This window comes from Pseudophryne corroboree, chromosome 5 (assembly GCF_028390025.1).
Source record: "Pseudophryne corroboree isolate aPseCor3 chromosome 5, aPseCor3.hap2, whole genome shotgun sequence".
In the NCBI taxonomy this organism is placed as follows: Eukaryota; Metazoa; Chordata; class Amphibia; order Anura; family Myobatrachidae; genus Pseudophryne; species Pseudophryne corroboree.
The window spans coordinates 204,671,422-204,693,335 of record NC_086448.1 but is presented as its reverse complement, the minus strand read 5'-3'; the positions used below and the strand labels follow the sequence as shown (position 1 = coordinate 204,693,335).

Here is a 21,914-nt window from a genome sequence, read left to right as displayed (position 1 = left end):
ATTGGTTTGGGCCTGTTGGCTTGTCCAACTGGCCCAGAAATCGTCAGGAATTTGGCTTGGGGGCGGAGCTTGTGCCAGTTGGGGACTGAGGGATGGTTGGGGTATATCCTGCAACTGTATTGGCATGCTTGGCTCAACAGCTGTCAGTTGCAGTGTGATGGATGGCTCTTGAACTGGTCCCTGCTGGTCCATGGCGGACATCAAGTTGTGCTCTGTATGGGGTGGGCAACATGCAATGTTTTAGTAATTTTATATTTGCATGGCTAATGCAACACATTAATACATTCATAATACTCCATTTTTGAAATTTTCACACTTGTTTTTCGCTACTTTACCAAGTTTAAAGCTAGTGTTATAAATATACCAACACAGGCGCTAACATAGACAGATTTGCATATTCCTCACCTAACTAACTCCCCTCCACACCATTACACTGTTATATTCCCTCCCCTCACCACGATATAGACTACTTACCTGTATAGTCCAGAGGAGCAGAGCAAGTAAGCCATCTACATAATGGACAGGGGCGATGTGTGAACACTAGAATGGTGTGGTTTTTTTGGGGTCAAAAATTAATTGTCTTCATAATTTAGGAATATGTGAACGTGTGTGTGCTTAATTTTTAATATAATCTGATCTTTTCTTACAAATAGGTTGTTGAGACCATCCACTAAGACCTTATATAATTGGTTTAAATCACCTTTAGCTATTTAAGACGTTACATCACATTGCTTGTTGTTAGAAAACATGTAAACTCCAAACCAACTAACAACATATTAAGTGTACTGTGTATATTATTGCTTATGTGTTTAATTTATTTTTTAACTCACCAGATAACTGAGGTGACCTGGGCTCATCACTCTGCGAACTCGCCAATAGTGCCATTGGTGGTGGCTGGGGTAACACTGCGGAAAGTCTTCGCCTGGGTGGGGATGATGGAGGTGCGGAATCCGTCCCAAGACGCCGTGTCTTAGTAGGCCTCCTGGGTAAGTGGCCCAAGCCCTGTGATGGGCGCCTTACAGGAGCTCGGCTTCCAGAAGCAGAACCTAGGTGCAAAATTAAGAATTAATATTTTGTACTTCTATGTATTTACAGAATATGTGACTACAGTGAAGACTTACCTGCAATCCCAGCCTCATCCTGACTTGTCTGAGGCCTGTCTGGGCGGCTGGTCTGGGTGACTGTGGAAAAAGTGACCCCAACATTATTACCATGTATTTTGAAAAATGACCCACTGAAAAGCATTAATGTACTGTAAGCATCTATTAGGTATTGTTGCGTAAAATTTTTTAGCCTTAAGTGCTTCTAGATTCATGTTTTTTAGAGGTTTCTAAAAATGTACTTGATGTGGCACACAATAAATGGATATTAATTATTTAATTTGCCTCACATATTGCAGAGATTGAGTAGTTGCAAAAGTTAAAATAATGTAATGTTTGAAAAATAGCCCCGCATTTCAATTAGTTACTAAAAAATACCTTTTGATGATTTAAAACAAACACACATGTTCAAGCATTATCGCCAAAAATTTATCCAAAAAAAGAAAAATAAAAGAAAAAACACTGCACATGTTTTGGAACTAAAATAAATATAAAATATTGCTTAAACAAGCCGAAAAAAGCACATTAAAAACACAAACACACCTTAAGGGAGCATAGGCCTGCAATCTGTTTTGGTCCAAAAAATGCATCCTTTACACTTTAAAAATGAGATTATCTACATTTTACTGACATTTTAAGAACAATATTACAATTCAAACTTACCATCCTGCGTGGGTCGGTCCGAATCCCGGACATGAGTAGCAGACACCACTTCGCCAGGAATCAATGCCCGCACAGGCTCCTCCCAGTCCCGATAGCTTACACGTAAAGGTGGGCCACCTCCGGTTCGCCGTGCAGATTTGGACTCTTTGGCCATCTTGGCCTTGACACGCCGCTTAATATCGTAAAAACGCTTGCGGCACGTGTCCTCTGTCCGCCTCACCACACCCTCACTATTCACAGCAAGTCTGACTTGCCCCCACAGGGCAGACTTCCTGCGGGAGGACACCCTGGCAGCATCCTGACCAAACAATTGGCGATGGTGCTTCATCAGCTCACGCACCAACGCCATGTTTTCAGCATAGCTGAACTTTATATTCCTGCCAGTCTTGGTAGTGGTGCGTGGCTGCGGAGCCACAACACCCTCACTATCACTTGAAAAACCAGCAACAGGCACCCCCTCCTCCTCCTCCTCACTAACCTCCTCCCTCTCACTACCCCCCTCCACCTCACTACCAGCCTCCACCTCACTACCAGCCTCCACCTCACTAACCTCCACCACCACACTGACCTCTGAGTCGGACATGACAAACAACATAAAACACAGAAAAATAAAAACACAAAACACACTCCTCCACTACTCCTACTACACACCACACAGCCAACACACACGCTCACTCACTCACAAACAATGACAAAAGACTGTAAAAAAAATACAAGGACAAAAAACTTTACAAACTGAGAAAAAACAATACTACAAAGATCACAAGACTACTAACACACACAGTACAGCACTCAACAATCACCAAACTCCTCTCCAAATCCACCAAAAACTCCACCAAACTCACCAACTCCAAATACACCTTCCTCTCTCCTCTCCACTAGCTAAACCCACGAGGTGCGGAGTGTTTGTGGCGTTTTTATAGTAACATGCACAGACACTCCTCCATCACAAATACAACCAATCACGGCCGCGTGACGTAAACGAAACTTAGAAGTAAAAACGCGGCAGCAAAATCCAAATCACTGCCGTAACAGACTTGTGACGCAGTCGTAAAAAACCATCACAACGCGGCCGCAAAATAGCAAACGCGGCCGCAATCTACAGCAGAAAAGCACGAATGACATCGACATCGGAAGATACAGAAAATACGAATACGAAAGCTTAGTAAATGAGTCGTAATCAATTCAAAAAGTTGCAAGTTTACACTGTCGATGTCATTCGCGATTGAACTTGAACATGATTCTAAAAAATACGAATCTTAGTAAATAAACCCCAATGTGTGTCCCTTTTAGAATAATAATACATAATGTCCCCTTTTGAATAACATTAGAATAACAATAAATAGAATCTGCGCCCCTTTATTTTGCAAAACATTTTTATTAAACAGATAGCATCATAATATATCAACCAAAAAGTACAAAGAGTACAAACATATTATAGACATGAGATAGATAAAAGAGGCCTATAGACAATTTAATCCAAAGGTGATCGATACCATTTGCTATGTCACCAACAAAGATATTAAAAAGCACTGGTCCAAGTACAGATCCCTGGGGTACTCCACTGGTAACCATTCCCTTCTGTGAATGCACTCCAATTACTACAACTCCCAGTTTTCTATTCTGCAACCAAGATCTTATCCATCTAACCATATTAGAATCCAATCCCAAACTTTCAAGTTTATTTAAAAGTCTTAATAAAATAATTATTAAGATGATCTGCTACTACATTGTCTGCCTCAACAAGACTCGTACTCTCTGTCTTTAGTCTTATAGTTTTGTTTTTCTCCTTTCGCTTACATACCTAAAAAAAAGTTTTTCCCCATTTACCCACTCACTGGGCAATTTTCTCCTCAGCTTGTGCCTTTGCACATCTTATTACCTTCTTAGTCACCTTCTGTTTAACAGGATACACCTCTGTCTTTATTATTCTGCGTTTGCTTATATTTCCTAAAGGCCATCTTTTTTGCTTTCACAATACTTGTTACTTCTTTCACAAACCACACTGGCTTCCTTTTCCTTGTGTTTTTCCTAACCCTTTTAATAAAAAGGTCTGTTGCCTTTAGCATTTAACTTTTTAATTTCTCCCACCTCTCCTGCACTCCTTCCAAGTTCCTCCACTCTGCCAAAGAGTCGCTTACTTATTTTTCCATCCCCACAAAATCAGCATTCCTAAAACCTAACACCTTTGTTTTTAAGTGGGATGAATCCAGTGGCATAACTAGGGTAGGGCGAGCAGGGCATGTGTCCTGGGCACCGTGGTAGGCCCAGCAGAGGGAGTCACCGCTGCCCAGGGCATTGTACCCGCACGTGCTGATAATGTCGATATTACCTTAGATCGCAAAGCTATACCTCTAAATACACTTTTACCGTTGAGCCGCTATGGCCGGTAGACTAAATGCACGTACTACGCACTTTGTACGCTATTTGCGTACAGAGTCCTGCATGTGGTACGCACTTGGCCTACACACGCCGTGCTGAGTGTACGGAGTACGCTCAGCGTGCGCACACACAATGGATAACCTTAAAACCTTGTTAATGATACAATGTAATGATATGCTTACACTTTAAACCCTTAACAGCAAAGTACTGTAATGATGTAATACCTTTAAACCTTAAGTAGCGCTGGCGATACAAAGTACCCGCAGTGCGTACACCTTATCAATGCTTATACTCCTTATACAGATTAATACACTATAAAGCCCATGCAGGAAAGTGAAAACACAACACTGATTTGTAGTTGCAACCACAGGGTTCTAAGGCCTCAGTGGATTAATTCCAAAAGGTAAAACAATACAAATCATACACTACAGGCTAACAAGTAAATCTAAACAGAATAATGGCTACAGAGAATGTACATACGTGAGAATGTTCGCAAGCGCAACCCGAGCCGGTCCTCCGCTGGTCATACAGATAGCGTTCAGAGTCTTCTGACCGGCCAGGCAACAATGGTCTTTTTATACACAACATGCATACACAATACAATGGTCACTGTAATCTCATTGTCCATTGGACACAGGGATGTGTCTCTACATTACAGAAAAGGTCATAGGTGGATTTGAAAGGGTGGGCGATGTCTTTCCCCAACTGCTCTTGTGGGTGGTATCTTCTGGATTCCCGCCGCATACATAAAATACAGTAAATACAGTTAATGTTCATATTCTACTTTTGTACATAACTATACCCAGTAACAAGCGATCTTTCTCTAACCAACACCGGAATGTTACCCTCAAAATACCCTACAGCTGGATACTAGACATCACCTTCCAACCTTTACCTGACCCTTCCTATCATGCAAAGGCGAATCTCTCTGTCCAGGAACTGTTTAAACTATTAATACTCGCTGACATGGTATAGGGGAACTATATCTAAAATGTACACTATTTGGGTTAAATATGCAATGTTCTAATAACACTCTATGCGCTCACAAACTCTACTGTAAATGCGCATACCACGCGCTAAGGCGCATGGCCGTGAAAAGCTCCGTTACGCAAATTGCGGATATGCGCACGCACGGCAGAGCAAGTGCATGCGCAGCGGGCATGTGCATGGGGTTAGTACGTTAGGCATGCATTACAATATTTTTCGACTTTGACAGTCCACCCTTTGGCAGTCAACAATAACTGCCACTATCTAAACATTAAACAGAAAAATATACAATACAATATCTATAAAATAATTGGATGGTAGGAGGAGAGGAGTAGGCGGGAAATGTATGGCCTAGTGGGATAGTAAAAGCATGTATGTATGAAATCCATGTCTGAGGGGCATGTATCATCGTGCCGTACATGTTCTAGATAAGCTTCGAGGTATTGCGAAGTATACATTAAATTCTTCTTATCCCGTATTAAGGGTCTGTAAGTGGGCCAACAAACACTACCGAGCTCTTTTCGGCTTCTTGTTCCAACAAATAGGGTGCACATTTAGTTGATGATACATGGAGGGGGAATACATGTGAATGCTATATGTGTATATATATATCACCTGTCGACTATGTGTGTCACTACCTGAAGGTTGTAGAGATGAAGATAAGAAACATATCAAAAATACATTCACATAACATTTGTGCAATCGTTCTTGGGTGTTGGTTGAAGTCTTGTCCGGATGGGTGTATCTTTGCTGAAAGTGTTAATCAAAGTCTTTTGAGTGTCCATCAAAGTCTTTAGAGTGTCCATAAAAGTCTTTAGAGTGTCCATCAAAGAGTCTTTTCCGAATGGATGTATAGTTCATCAAAGTTTCTTCCGAATGGATGTATTTTTGCTTGAGGGAAAACAAAGGAGAAACGGGTGAAAGAAACGGACCGTGGAATCACGTTTTATCACAACATTGTCTCTATTGATGGGTCATAAATTAAATCAGTTTGTGTAACAATGCCCCCGCTCCTCAAACTCATCACTTTGGTACCACGCTAGCACCGCATTAAAATTCGAACACACCTGAATATCAAACCAATCATTATGACAACTCCCAGGATACAAAGGAGAAACTTTCCTACACTCACGATAACATTTTGAACCCATTCTCCTAAACCTGAGAACCAATTGCGTGGGTTCAACCATGAGACCCAGCCGGTCAGTTCATTACTCACAGCAGTAAGGGTAAGGTTGTGTCTCCTTTGGAACTCCCATTTCAATTGCAAGATATCGTCCATCTTTTGATCTATGACCTCGGTTGGGTCATCAGTGCTGTTTGTAATGTACGTGCAGCACTTTACACCATACTGAGTTGCTATAGTGACACAGTACCCGCCTGTCACCGCTGTGATATAATTTAGAACCATCCTGTGCTGGATCAATTCCGTTTTGTAAGCTTGCAATTCCCTCCCTGTATACCTGAAGGTGTCATCATACATCTCGGTGATATTATCTATCAGGTTCGCTAGCGCATGGATATACCTATAATTTATAATTCCTCTGGCGGTACGGGTGATGTCTAACGCGAGTAGGAATTGAATCCCGGTGGATTATGTGGATCAAATCAGAGGCTGCGTACTCTGTCCTATCTTTAAGGTGTCTCTTAACGATGTGTTCATAGTGAGTGTGAGTGTAAGGAGCTTGAGCATTGCGGTGAACGTCTTTCATCTTATTATGGGTTATGGTCATAACCTCTGGCAACACTCTTCCAATGTAACACAATCCCTCTGAGTTTGGGGCAAGCCACTTATACGCCTTCCTCCCGCATATGAAATATGCATCATCGGGGAGAACATATGGGACAGAATATGACATTACCATATTACAAACCTTCCAAGTGAAAAATCCTATCCCTAACTCTCTCATCTGTTCAGTACACGTATCAGGCTGTATGATATGCGCACAGTACCCTGGTGATACTTCTCCAACCCGCATGATCCTACTTCCTAGCATATACCTTCCACCATCGGCTATTTGGCGTATAAGTTCTGAGTCTATGGGCATTCTGTCGGCTCTGTGTGAAAATGCCATGGTTTGGTTATTCCATGTCACTTCCCAATTTCCCGGCTTTCGGGAATTGGAAATGTTGAAACATACTAAGGATCTATCCACATGATATTGGTGGAGCTTCAAAGTAGGGGGCTTAGAAATATTAAATTTCTTGTCCACCGGTCTCCCACCCCTTAATTCAAGTACCTCATCTATTGTTAATGGATACGGTACTAGTCCTGACTTGCTCTGACCTTGAGGTACTTGTGAGCACACCCAGCATTCTGTTTAGTTTAAAACCTTACCCACTAATGAGTGATAGTCACTCAATGGATGACGGTCCATGTTGATATTAAGGCTGGACTGACATCTCTGGATGCACCCGTCCTCAACTATGTTTTCACAGTTTCTACAAATACAATTTTCCTCAGCCAATAACCCTTCACAGTGTCTCCTAGTTTCTTGACTACCAGATCGTTTTCTGATACTCGCCTTTGCTCGGTGGATGTGTTGCTCTTGGAATTCTACAAATCCGTCCTTGCCATCAGAACCCATTCCAGATCCTTTCTCAACCTCTCTGGTACTCTCACCGAAATAGACTGCTCTGGTCGACAACAGGGTCAACAGGAAAACCCGGAATGCAGTCTCTTGGGGTAAGTCCATCTTGCTAAGGGGGGAGAAAAAGGAGCAAGGAAGGGGGGAAAGGAGGGTAATGGGAGATGGAGAAAATAATAAAAAGGAAAAAGAAATTTGGTGCGACAACCGCCTCTGGTCTTGTAGTTCTCTGTGCTCAGGTGCCGTGGCAACAGTCCTGCCTCTCAACCTTCCCGGAACAAGCACTCCAGTGATACGATTTCCTCTACACTCTGCTCTTTGTCACGGGCTTTCTCTGGGTCAGCGACCTTCTTACAGTGGGATAAGTGGACCCAAGTCTCTCTCTCGGCAACCTTTAATGCTGTCGTGCTGGTTAGTAAGACTTGGTACGGTCCTTCCCACCGGTCAATAAGGCAACCTGAGCGTAGAAAATTTTGAATCATTACATAATCCCCAGGTTGAATGTCATGACAATTACTGTCTGGTAGGTCAGGAATCACCAGCTTTAGATTGCTGTTTTGATTCCTCAACTGCTTGCTCATCTTAACCAAATATTTAACAGTCACTTCATTATTGCATTTCAAATCATCCTGGGGGTCAATCATTACATGGAGTTGTCGACCAAAAAGAATCTCAAAGGGTGATAGGTTGAGGGGGGACCTGGGAGTGGTTCTGATGCTGTACAATACAAGTGGCAAAGCTTCTGGCCATAACAATCCAGTTTCAGACATCACTTTGCTCAGCTTGTTCTTAATAGTGCTGTTTACTCTTTCCACTTTCGTACTCGCCTGTGGGCGGTACGGAGTATGCAGCTTACTATTAATTCCCATCAGTTTGCACATTACCTGAAAGACTTCACCTGTAAAATGGGTATCCCTATCACTTACAATTATCCTAGGGATACCATATCTGCACACAAATTCCTGCACGATTTTCTTTGCAGTAAACGTAGCAGTATTTGTTGCAGCGGGGAACGCTTCTACCCAATTTGAAAACACATCAATACAAACTAACACATACTTTAAATTTCTGCAGGGTGGCAACTGTATGAAATCAATTTGTATTACCTGAAAAAGGCTGTCTGTTGGCGGGATATGGGATGGTTCTGTTGGTATTGACTTTCCAATATTCTTCCTCAAGCAGGTAAGACATGTCATTGCTCTCTTACCCGTATTAGAAGAGAAACCTGGCGCACACCAGTAGGCTCTCACCAGCTTACACATACCCTCTTTGCCCAGATGAGTCAGACCATGTGCCGCCTCAGCTAAGCTTGGAAGATATGCTCTGGGGGCTACTGGCTAACCCTGTCCATCTGTCCAGAGTCCTGAGGACTCCTGGCCATATCCTTTTGACCTCCAGACTGCCTTTTCCTGTGGAGAACACAAATTTTGCATTTCACTTAATTTTTGTGTGTTGACGGTATTGAATACCATCAGTTGTGTGATATCTGATTTAGCAGCTTCGTCTGCCCGGCTGTTACCAAGTGACACTGGGTCTTGACTGTAAGTGTGGGCTTTGCACTTGATAACAGCCACTCTGTCAGGTTCCTGTATCGCTGTTAGAAGCCTTTTTATATGGGATGCATGCGCTACAGGTGTGCCAGCTGCCGTCATGAAATTTCTGAGGCGCCATAGGGCCCCGAAATCATGCACTACTCCAAAGTCATACCTAGAATCTGTATAAATATTGGCTGATTTACCCTTAGCCAATTCTCACGCTCTGGTTAGGGCGACCAGCTCAGCAACTTGTGCTGAGTGCGGTGGGCCCAGGGGTTCAGCTTCTATGATACCTCTGTCATCTACGACTGTGTATCCAGTACACAAGTCTCCCGAGTCCGTCTGTCTGTGGCAACTATCGTCAGTGTAAAAAGTAAAATCTACGCCTTCCAGTGGGTTGTCACTAATGTCGGGTCTTGCAGTGAAAGTTTGGTTCAGATATTCCATACAATCATGTGTGTCAGTGTCGGTACTAAATCCTCCTTCACCATCATTCTCATCCTCCACCCTTTGTGCCTCTCCAGGCACACTTGGTAAATAAGTTGCAGGATTTAGTGCGCTGCATCTCTTTATGGTGATGTTTACAGGGGCCATTAGTGCTAATTCCCACCTTGTAAACCGTGCTGATGAGACATGTCTGGTTTGGGCAGAGTTCAGTAAGGCTGATACTGCATGGGGTGTATGGATGGTCAGGTTGTGTCCCAACACTACATCTTCACTTTTACTCACTAGCAATGCTATCGCTGCAACACTTCGCAAGCATGTGGGGAGAGACCGTGCTACAGTGTCTAGCTGTGCGCTTTAGTAAGCTACCGGCCTGCTGGCATCACCATATCTCTGTGTTAAAACACCTGCCGCACACCCAGCACTCTCTGTACCGTACAATTCAAAGGGTTTCCTATAATCTGGCATACCTAATGCAGGTGCCTGTGATAGGCACTGTTTGAGTCTCTCAAATGCCAGTTCAGACTCATCTGTGTGCGAAATCCGATCTGGTTTGTTTGAAGAGACCATCTCTTGCAAAGGTAAAGCCAGTATGGAGAACCCTGGGATCCAGTTTCGGCAGTACCCACACATTCCAAGAAAAGTGCGGATCTGTTGCTGGGTTTGTGGCAGAGTCATGTCGCGAATCGCCTGTATTCTATCAGCGGTGAGGTGTCTAAGTCCTTGCGTCAAGCAATGTCCCAAATATTTTACCCTGGTCTGGCACAGCTGCAACTTATCCTTTGAAACCTTGTGTCCCGTATTAGAAACTGTTATGCACACCAGTGCCTGCAGGAATGTACTGGTGTCAGAACTGTTATGCACTCCAGTGCCTGCAGGAATGTACTGGTGTTTGAACTGTTATGCACACCAGTGCCTGCAGGAATGTACTGGTGTCTGAACGGATAGGTATGCAAAGCAAATGAACTCACAGACAGACACAGAAGGTGATAGGGTAACAAAATACACACAAAGTGAACAGAGAAGCCCAGAGGCTAAGGAACTGGGTGTCTCCCTAGTATTAGTAATGCTCAGATGGGAAAAGCAAGATGTTGTGTTTTAATACGTAGAGAACCCGAAATGCTGTTGCTAAGGGCAACAGCAAAACCCTAAAGGGTTACCAACGGGTGTGGCAGTAAACTCCTTGGTCAGAGATGGAATGATAGACACAAGGAGAGTCTCCACAATCCTAATTCTCACTTGCAGTGCACAGGTTCAGCTTACTGCCACTAAACTGACACCTGACACCTTGCACAGTGAGACAGGATTTAGGCAGGCAAGTCTTAGAATACAGCCGCAAACGTGCTAAGTTCACAGAGTAGTAAAAGAACCCCAGCAAGCTAAACGACTGACTCCAGTCTTACTGCTAGGTCTGGATTGGCAGAGTGTAGTACCAAATCCCCAGGCCTATTTGCAGTAAGCAACAACAAATACAAAGCTACACAGTACTGGCTAACTTTCAGGAACTGACTAACCAACAAAGATTCAGCAGCATCTGCTTAACCTGAGAAGAGGCCTTATAAAGCAGGTGCTGTCCACGCCCCACTCAGACCTCAAAGACTGTGGGCACAAAAACCAGCACCGGATCCCCTGCCGTGCACAAAGCCTGTAACCACTGCACAGCAAAAGACCCGAACCGGAGTATCAGCTGCGCTCAGGTTACTCCGCTAGCACTTGTCTCCCGGTTGCCATGACGACGTGGCAGCACAGGGCAGGAGACCCTAACAGTACCCCCCCTCTGACGAGGGGTCAAAGAACCCCTACCACCGGGTTTATCGGGGAACTGCGAGAAGAAAGAGCGTATCAGTCTGGGGGCATGAAGATCACAACTGCGCACCCACGACTGCTCCTCCGGGCCATACCCCTTCCAGTGCACCAAAAATGACAGCCGACCCCGAACCATCTTAGAGTCAAGAATCCTTTCAACAACAAACTCCCTCTGGCCACGTATCAGAAGAGGGGAAGGTCTTCCACTGGAAGAAGGATTACTAATCGCCCGTTTTAAAAGGGAACAATGAAATGTTTTATTGATACCCAAAGAACGGGGCAGATCTAACTGAAATGCCACCGGATTGATAACCCTGGTGATCTTATAAGGGCCGATGAACCGGGGGCCTATCTTATGAGATGGCTGTCTCAACTTCAAATTCTTGGTAGACAACCAGACGAAGTCTCCTAATTTGAAGCTGCAGGGTCTTTTCCGCTTATCAAAAACCCTTTTGGTCACTAATGACACAGACACAAGGGCTTTCTTCACTTTCCGCCAAATACCTCTAAGGACTGAAACCACAGAGGAATCACCAGGCGTGGAGTCCAGGGGGTCAAAAGAATTGGCCTTAGGATGATGCCCATACACACAAAGGAAGGGAGAGATCCCTGTAGCAGAGTGAGCCGCGTTGTTATAGGCAAACTCCGCCATGGACAGATGAGCAACCCAGTCAGTCTGACACTTGGAGACATAACACCTGAGGAACTGCTCCAAGGACTGGTTCACCCTTTCAGTCTGCCCATTAGACTGCGGATGGTAGCCTGAAGACAAGCTGACAGAAATCTGGAGATCGGAACAAAATGCCCTCCAGAATTTGGCCACAAACTGGGATCCGCGGTCAGAGACCACATCAAGTGGCAACCCGTGGAGACGCACAACATGCAGCATAAATAATTCAGACAGGCGTCTGGCCGATGGCAGCCCAACCAGTGGAACGAAGTGCGCCATCTTCGAAAACCTGTCAACGACAACCCAGATGGCTGTCATCCCCGAGGATTTGGGCAAGTCCACCACAAAATCCATTGAAATGTGGGTCCATGGCTTAGATGGGATAGAGAGTGGATGTAATGGGCCAACAGGAACCCCTCTAGGAGTCTTATTTCGGGCACAGATGTCACATGCCCGAACCCACTGATCCACATCCTTAGCCACCGAGGGCCACCACACCGCCCTAGATAGCAACTCCCGAGTTCTGGCAATACCCGGGTGACCTGCCGACTTCTTGGCATGGAATTCCAGGAACACTCGCTGTCTTAACCTAGGAGGCACAAACAAAAGACCTACCGGAAGGTCTGGAGGAGCCTGCTCCTGTGCTCTAAGGACTAATGATAAGAGGTCCTGGGTAATGCCCACTTTAATACATGATGGGGACACAATGGGCAACGGCTCCTCGGTGGTCTCCTGGATTGGAGCAAAACTCCGCGAGAGCGCATCAGCCTTGATGTTTTTTGACCCAGGGCGATATGTTATCAAAAAATTAAAGCGAGCAAAAAACAAAGCCCATCGTGCCTGCCTGGCATTGAGACGCTTCGCTGACTCTAAATATGCCAGATTCTTATGGTCGGTGAGAATTGAGACCACAAACTTAGCCCCCTCAAGCCAGTGTCTCCACTCCTCGAGTGCATCCTTAATAGCCAACAATTCCCGGTTACCCACGTCATAATTCATCTCGGCAGGCGAAAATTTACGGGAAAAGTAAGCACAGGGATGAAGGCGATTATCAGACACTCCCATCTGAGAAAGCACTGCCCCAATACCCATCTCAGAGGTATCCACCTTCACCACAAAAGGACGCTCTGGATCTGGGTGTCGCAGCACCTTGGCCGATACAAATGCCCTTTTGAGACGGGCAAAAGCCGCTTTAGCCTCACAAGACCAGTGAGCAACATCCGCCCCTTTCTTAGTGAGTGCCACCAAAGGCGCCACTATAGACGAAAATCCAGCGATAAATCGTCTATAAAAATTCGCAAAGCCCAGGAAACGCTGAAGCGCCTTCAAACTAGTGGGCTGCACCCAATCCAGGACTGCCTGTACCTTGGAACCCTCCATTTGGAAACCTTCTGGGGAGATAATATATCCTAGAAATGCGATTTGCTGAACTTCAAATTCGCACTTCTCCAGCTTCGCCCCAAGCCGGTGGTCTCTGAGTTTCTGGAGGACTAAGCGTACATGCTTCCGATGTTCCTCCAGGGAATGGGAGAAGATTAGGATGTCATCTAAGTATACAACTAAGAATCTATCCAAATATTCCCTGAGCACATCATTCATGAAATCCTGGAAGACTGCTGGGGCATTACAGAGCCCAAAAGGCATCACCAAATATTCATAATGCCCTGAGTGGGTATTAAAGGCAGTCTTCCATTCATCCCCCTCTCTTATTCGATTAGATTGTACGCACCGCGTAGGTCAATCTTAGAAAAAATGGTGGCAGTACGAAGCTGGTCAAACAAGACCGAAATGAGAGGCAGTGGGTATGAGTTTTTAATCGTGATACGGTTCAATTCCCTGAAGTCGATGCAGGGTCGCAACGAACCGTCCTTTTTACCCACGAAGAAGAACCCCGACCCAACTGGAGACTGTGAAGGTCTGATAAATCCCTTAGCCAAGTTCTCCTGAATGTACTCTGCCATAGCCTGAGTCTCAGGACGTGACAGGGAGTACAACCTGCTCTTGGGAAGCTTAGCATTTGGCAACAAATCAATGGCACAGTCATAGGGGCGATGGGGAGGTAGTACCTCTGCAACTTTTTTGGAGAACACGTCCGCAAAATCTGCATAACACCCTGGCAAACTTAGCTGCGAGAGCCTGACTGGAAGGCTCAAGCAACTCCTGAAACAAACAGTACCCCAACTAAGAATCTCCCCAGAGACCCAGTCAAATTGAGGATTGTGGGCCCTTAACCAGGGTAACCCCAACACCAATGGGGCAAAAGTACAGACAGTCACATAAAAGGACAATTTTTCAGAGTGTGTGGCTCCAATAAACAAAGAAATCTGGCTAGTGCAAGAGGTAATTTTACCTTGGGATAATGGTTCCCCGTTTAACCCACAAATCTCAATTTCCGATGCTAAGGGTACTAAGGGAACAGAGTGTTTCAGGGCGAGTTGGCGGTCCATAAAAACCCCGTCGGCCCCACTGTCCACAAAGGCCTCAGTCTTGACAGTTTGACCGAGGATCTTCAAGGTCACCGGAATGATAAAAGTCTTCTTGGGAAATTCTGACTTCTGGCCTGACAGGATATTTCCCATCACCCTCAGGCCCTGAAGTTTTCCGGCTTTTCTGGGCATGATACTACCACATGACCTTTATTCCCACAGTACAAACACAACCCCTGCTGTCTCCTCCGCGTCTTCTCATGCGAGGAGAGGCGGGTAGCCCCAATCTGCATAGGCTCCTCGGAAAATTCCTCAGAGTCTGAGGTTCCCTTGGGAAAGAAGGAAACCTCAGTCTCCCTTTCAAGCCTACGCTCTCTCAGCCGTCTATCCACCCGGATGGATAACTGCATGAGCTGATCCAAGCTATCAGGCAAGGGATATTGTACCAGTTGGTCCTTTATCTGGTTAGAAAGACCTCTTCGGTACTGGTGTCTCAGGGCTGGGTCATTCCACTGGGTATCATGGGACAACCTCCGAAACTCCGTACAGTAAACCTCAACTGGCCTTCGCCCTTGCTTAAGGGTCGAAATCTGAGCCTCGGCTGAGGCCGTCTTGTCAGGGTCATCATACAACATGCCCAGTGCCGTAAAAAAAGCATCAACACTTTTAAGCGACGGACAGTCAGGCTGCAACCCATATGCCCAGACCTGTGGGTCTCCTTGTAGCAAGGAAATCACTATGCCCACCCGCTGAATCTCCGACCCAGAAGACTGAGGCCTAAGCCGGAAGTATAGCTTGCAGCTCTCCTTGAAACAAAAGAACTGCGAGCGATCTCCAGAAAAACGATCCGGGAGATTTACTTTCGGCTCCTTAACCACTGAAGGTGCTGCTGCTGCGGGAGCTCCGCCAGCGGCCTGGGAGGTGTGCATTTTAATGGACAAATCATTAAATTGTCGAGTCAGGACCTGCACCTGATCGACCACCTGTTGCAACGTATTTTGAGGGGTATGCTCCATATTCCCACAAAATTTCAACAGGAGTATTAGGCTGCTGAATATGTTATGCACACCAGTGCCTGCAGGAATGTACTGGTGTCAGAACTGTTATGCACTCCAGTGCCTGCAGGAATGTACTGGTGTTTGAACTGTTATGCACACCAGTGCCTGCAGGAATGTACTGGTGTCTGAACGGATAGGTATGCAAAGCAAATGAACTCACAGACAGACACAGAAGGTGATAGGGTAACAAAATACACACAAAGTGAACAGAGAAGCCCAGAGGCTAAGGAACTGGGTGTCTCCCTAGTATTAGTAATGCTCAGATGGGAAAAGCAAGATGTTGTGTTTTAATACGTAGAGAACCCGAAATGCTGTTGCTAAGGGCAACAGCAAAACCCTAAAGGGTTACCAACGGGTGTGGCAGTAAACTCCTTGGTCAGAGATGGAATGATAGACACAAGGAGAGTCTCCACAATCCTAATTCTCACTTGCAGTGCACAGGTTCAGCTTACTGCCACTAAACTGACACCTGACACCTTGCACAGTGAGACAGGATTTAGGCAGGCAAGTCTTAGAATACAGCCGCAAACTTGCTAAGTTCACAGAGTAGTAAAAGAACCCCAGCAAGCTAAACGACTGACTCCAGTCTTACTGCTAGGTCTGGATTGGCAGAGTGTAGTACCAAATCCCCAGGCCTATTTGCAGTAAGCAACAACAAATACAAAGCTACACAGTACTGGCTAACTTTCAGGAACTGACTAACCAACAAAGATTCAGCAGCATCTGCTTAACCTGAGAAGAGGCCTTATAAAGCAGGTGCTGTCCACGCCCCACTCAGACCTCACAGACTGTGGGCACAAAAACCAGCACCGGATTCCCTGCCGTGCACAGAGCCTGTAACCACTGCACAGCAAAAGACCCGAACCGGAGTATCAGCTGCGCTCAGGTTACTCCGCTAGCACTTGTCTCCCGGTTGCCATGACGACGTGGCAGCACAGGGCAGGAGACCCTAACAGAAACGTGAAACAGAAGCTGTTTCGTGTCTTTCAAGGACGATTCGAGTGAATCAGAACACAGCAGTAAGTCATCTACATACTGTATTAATACTGATCTGCTCTCAGGTTGAAAGGATTGTAAACAGGCATGCAAAGCCTGGGAGAAGATACTTGGGCTGTCAATGAAACCTTGGGGTAGGCGAGTCCAGGTGTACTGTACTCCCCTGTATGTGAATGCAAACAGGTATTGGCTGTCAGGGTGCAGAGGGACAGAAAAGAAGGCAGAACAGAGGTCAATGACAGTGAAAAATTTTGCAGTAGGGGGAATTTGCATGAGGATGACAGCTGGATTTGGCACTACGGGGAATTGGCTCTCAACTATCTTGTTTATCCCCCATAGATCCTGCACTAGCCTGTAACCCCTCCCCCCACTCTTTTTCACAGGGAAGATGGGACTATTGGCAGTGCTGGACGTCCTGACTAGGATGCCCTGTTGTAGCAAGCGCTCTATGACTGAGTACACTCCTAATTCCACCTCTGGCTTCAGAGAATACTGAGGGATTTTTGGAGCTATCCTACCATCTTTTATTTGCACTACTACTGGAGCTACATTCGCCATCAATCCAGTGTCTTGTCCATCTTTGGTCCAGAGGGATCCCGGTATTCGTGAGATCATTTCCTCTACCTTTGATGGACACCTGTCTATAACAGCAGAGTGTGACATTAGCCTTTGTGGGGTGTCTAACATATCCTGCACTTCCTGAACGTGATTCTCGGGTATATCCAAGAAGACACCCTCAGGAGTACAATATATGACACACCTCATTTTACACAATAAATCTCTCCCAAGTAGATTTGTCGGAGCCGATGCAGCTAGCAAGAAGGAGTGCTTGGTCTGCAAAGGCCCTATCGTAATCTCTGCTGGTTTACTTAAAGGGTAGTGTTGCACTACTCCTGTTACCCCCATTGCTAAAATTGTTTTACCCGTTGTTTTCATACCTACCGTTGAATTTAACACTGACCTGGCCGCCCCTGTATCTACAAGGAAAGGTAGTGATCTACCAGCTACATCAACTGTAACCTCGGGTTCATTTCCAAGGCTAGCAATCAACTTTACAGGCTGCAAACTACAGGTGTGGCCTAATCCCTATTGTATGTTGTGACCCTCCCGCAGCGCGCTGGCAGCTACAATATGTGAGGGGGGTAGCTGAGAATTTCCAGAGGTCTGCCAGTCCCTCCTAGGTGGGTACCTCCTTGTTTCCCCTACATGTGGCTCGTAATTCCTCCTATGCGGTCCCTGATCCCAATTACGTGTGTCATACTGTGAGTCATGTTCTGGTCTAGGGGGTCGATATACCTTATGTGGGTCTTTAAAATTACAGTTCCGTGCGTAATGTCCTTCCCTCTGACATTTATAACATTTTACCACATATGACTTACCATCAGGGGTCTGGGGTTTAGGCTGATGTGACTTCGTTGTCAGGGCTTTTATACTTACTGTCATCAGCTTATCCCCCTGTGACTCCCTGTGCCTAATGATGTTCCGATCATGCTCAATAGCGGACTCTCTTAATGCAGCCACCGAGATACCTCTCCAATTTGGTTGAGTGGTTTGTACCCTTGTTCTCAACGTTTCTTTTAAACCGTCCATTAATACGGACACAGCTACCTCTCTATGATGTACATTTTCCTTAATATCCTCGACCCCAGTGTATCTAGCCATTTCCTGCAGTGCTCGATGGAAATATTCAGAAGCTGTTTCACCTTCTTTTTGTCTAATGGAGAAGATTTTATTCCATTTGACAACAGTTGGGAAATATATCCTAACTGCAGATTGTATTCATCAGTGAGAGGTACTTCTGCGTCTAATTTACAATCGGTAATGAATTTCGCAGGGTCAATATTGGAGGGCAAACATGCCCGTAGCACTGTCCGCCAATCTTTGTTTGTGGGTTCGGTGGCGTTACCTAGTTCTCTAATAAACCTCTGACATGCGGCTAGATCTTTTCTGGGATCGGGAAATTCAGACATAATTGTCCTCAATTCTGTCCGGGACCAGGGATAATGCATAGCAATGTTCCTGACGGGAGTGATTCCCTGAGTGTCAGTCTTCCCATTGGGGACTGCGATCACCCTGACAGGATTTAGTTCAATTACATAATTCTGGGTTGCTTCTACAATGTGAGGTAGAATTGTCTCTGCATAGTGTACTGTACCGTACTTACCTGTGGACACGACCTCACCTGTCCCTCCGCTAGGGGCCTTTGCTACTGCTCTTACTGGTTGGGCCGTGCCCACTTGTGTGTCTTGTATGGTGGCTGCTAGAGAGAGTGCCGATATCGTGCTGGGCTCATCTTCTTGGTCGCAGTCCTGAGGGAAGTTTAAGATGGGATACAACTTGCACGGGTTAGCATTAACACATTTATTAAGTTCACTCTTATTATAAATTAGTATGCCATTGTCTGTAGCCACTTTCTCTCATGTAATGTACGGTGGTGGTGGTGCAGTTGCTATCAGTTTCCTGCTAGGGTTGGAACCAGCTGTTTGAGCTAATCCCCTTTGTATATTACCCTCCTGTTGCCATAAATGTAAACAATCTGTATGTCTAATCCTTTGTTTTCTGGATTTTATTAGACATATCCTTCTCAATAAATTTTGCAACACCTCTGGACTAAAACTGCCTACCTTAGGGAATGGTTCCCTATCTTCCGCAGTCATACGTTCCCATTCATTGCATAAAACCTCTGCGTGTGATCCATATTTCTCACACATTATGTACCTCGCCGACCCTTTGGGCCGCGGAATATCATCCTGAACCCTGGTTGATCGTCCCTTACTTGAGCAACTGGCCCCCATCTTTTGCAGGTATTGCCTTCTCAGCTAATTCCTACAAAAAAACAAAATACTCAGTGGTAAGGCAACGGTGAAAGTTCTCCGAGCGCTCTCACCCACTCACGCCCACGTTGACCAATACACCTAAACACTGTCGTCAGCGCCGGTCGTACCCAACCTAGGGCCCTGTGTAACCTCTATTTACTGAGAGTGTGTGGGAGTGACTTACCCTTCCCAGTAAATATTGGTCGTTGGAGATTTCCTGAGCGACCAGCGAAACTCCCATTAAAATAAAAAAACTGTTACACAAATCACGTTGCATGTGCTACAATTAGCGTCTATGATCCCGCGATTTTACGCAAATGTCGTAAAGGGTATCACGTAGAACTAAATATTGCACACACTAACGCGCGGTACAATCGCACAGCGTATAGGTAACTGTTACTTATCCGCCGTGCGACCAATGGAATCGTTTTTCAGGCTGCGAAACCTCAGCCGGAGCTTTTCAGAACAGGCCTATATGGGTACTACGCCAACCCCCGGGGCTGCGCTCTCTATACAACTCACCGCTGACCTTTTAGGCCATGGTATTCAGAGCTTCGCGTGACTTTGTCAGCGGTTTTCTGACTTCGCTGACCTCTTGGTCTGCTGTTATACTAATTGCTCCTTTGTACTCTAATCAATGTTAACGTGAGAAAGCCACTCCCACGCCACCAAGTATCCACTCACCTGATGTGGTCTCCTACGGGATCCCGAATTCCCTGGGTCCACAAAACCTTTATTGTTTGCACACTCACGCTCGTTCATTCATATACACTTTGGTTTTTCTGTACAGAAAATTAACTTTCATTCAGATAAAACAGCCTTAGTCCCAGAGGTGACATAGTAAGAGAAGGTTTTTTTAAACTAAATATTGGAAACTGAACAAATTTGTGCTATTATCGCGTGGCTACCGTATCGCCTAAACTGAAACAATGCTATTGTCCGATTTGTATTTAGTGGGCGTACCTGTACGCACGTTGCGTAAACACGCCACGTGTGTAGGCCTTTACGTTGTGTACGCAGTCCCGAACGTTGTCAGAGACACGTGTACAAAGGCCGTACGTCCGCAGTACTACAAATCCCACACTTCTATAAATGTAAGCGATATTTAACTATAATCGCTCACTTAACACTACACACAGTTTCCACTGTATCAACCTTTACAACTAGGCCAGGCTGTGTGTGCGTCTTATACTTACTCCCGTAAATATTAACTCTATATGTTAACTTAATAGCAACAAATTTTCCAGTACAGGTCAAAATAAATCTAGTAATCAGTAATTATGGCAATAGTGCGAGCAGATATGCAAAGTACAAAATACAGGTGTGTGCGTGTGATGTGTGCGCATTTGGCGCCAAACAGAAATTTCACAGATGTGAAAAATAGCTTTTGCGTTCTTACCTGACGGATCCCTCCAGCATCCCTTCAAACCATGCAAGGCAGACGCTTATCTAATCAGCACTAGTGTATCCACCGACCAAGAGAAGGCTTAACAGGGGATACCTTTCCGCCCTTTGCTGATAGATAAAGTCTGCGAAAACTCTGCTAGGCTGCGGGTATGAGAAGGAACCGGACGAGCTCCCAATTGATAATGTCGATATTACCTTAGATCGCAAAGCTATACCTCTAAATACACTTTTACCGTTGAGCCGTTATGGCCGCTAGACTAAATGCACGTACTACGCACTTTGTATGCTATTTGCGTACAGAGTCCTGCATGTGGTACGCACTTGGCATACACACGCCGCGCTGAGTGTACGGAGTACGCTCAGCGTGCGCACACACAATGGATAACCTTAAAACCTTGTTAATGATACAATGTAATGATATGCTTACACTTTAAACCCTTAACAGCAAAGTACTGTAATGATGTAATACCTTTAAACCTTAAGTAGCGCTGGCGATACAAAGTACCCGCAGTGCGTACACCTTATCAATGCTTATACTCCTTATACAGATTAATACACTATAAAGCCCATGCAGGAAAGTGAAAACACAACACTGATTTGTAGTTGCAACCACAGGGTTCTAAGGCCTCAGTGTATTAATTCCAAAAGGTAAAACAATACAAATCATACACTACAGGCTAACAAGTAAATCTAAACAGAATAATGGCTACAGAGAATGTACATACGTGAGAATGTTCGCAAGTGCAACCCGAGCCGGTCCTCCGCTGGTCATACAGATAGCGTTCAGAGTCTTCTGACCGGCCAGGCAACAATGGTCTTTTTATACACAACATGCATACACAATACAAGGGTCACTGTAATCTCATTGTCCATTGGACACAGGGATGTGTCTCTACATTACAGAAAAGGTCATAGGTGGATTTTAAAGGGTGGGCGATGTCTTTCCCCAACTGCTCTTGTGGGTGGTATCCTCTGGATTCCCGCCGCATACATAAAATACAGTAAATACAGTTAATGTTCATATTCTACTTTTGTA

At 45.2% G+C, this 21,914-nt stretch overlaps 1 long non-coding RNA gene across 1 annotated transcript; it reads left to right on the top strand.

Moving 5' to 3' along the window:
* The first annotated feature begins 838 nt into the window (after window positions 1–838).
* LOC134928929 (uncharacterized) lies at window positions 839–1,380 on the top strand. The gene is made up of 2 exons (XR_010178132.1): window positions 839–986; window positions 1,096–1,380. It is a non-coding gene; the product is annotated as an uncharacterized LOC134928929 (long non-coding RNA).
* The last annotated feature ends 20,534 nt before the right edge of the window (window positions 1,381–21,914 follow it).